The sequence below is a fragment of the Penaeus monodon genome, chromosome 27 (assembly GCF_015228065.2).
Source record: "Penaeus monodon isolate SGIC_2016 chromosome 27, NSTDA_Pmon_1, whole genome shotgun sequence".
NCBI lineage: Eukaryota > Metazoa > Arthropoda > Malacostraca > Decapoda > Penaeidae > Penaeus > Penaeus monodon.
The window spans coordinates 38,325,192-38,325,419 of NC_051412.1; positions in this window are offsets into that span (position 1 = coordinate 38,325,192).

Genomic DNA, 228 nt, shown 5'->3' on the forward strand with positions numbered 1-228 from the left:
CATTATCACTTCGAGATGGAAATGCGGCCTTTTATCATTTCCCGTTTTCTTTGTCCCTCACCTAAATGTCGGATCAGGGGAGATGTCTGCCAAGGGTTAAATATGGCAAGATTATGTGTTAATTTGCATTCTCGTTGATTTTCAAGTTCATTTCTACTTATGCGTGTGACTAAAATGATTGTAAAATCGTAAACTTGAAAAGCAAGCGAAAATGAGTTTATTTCTTTA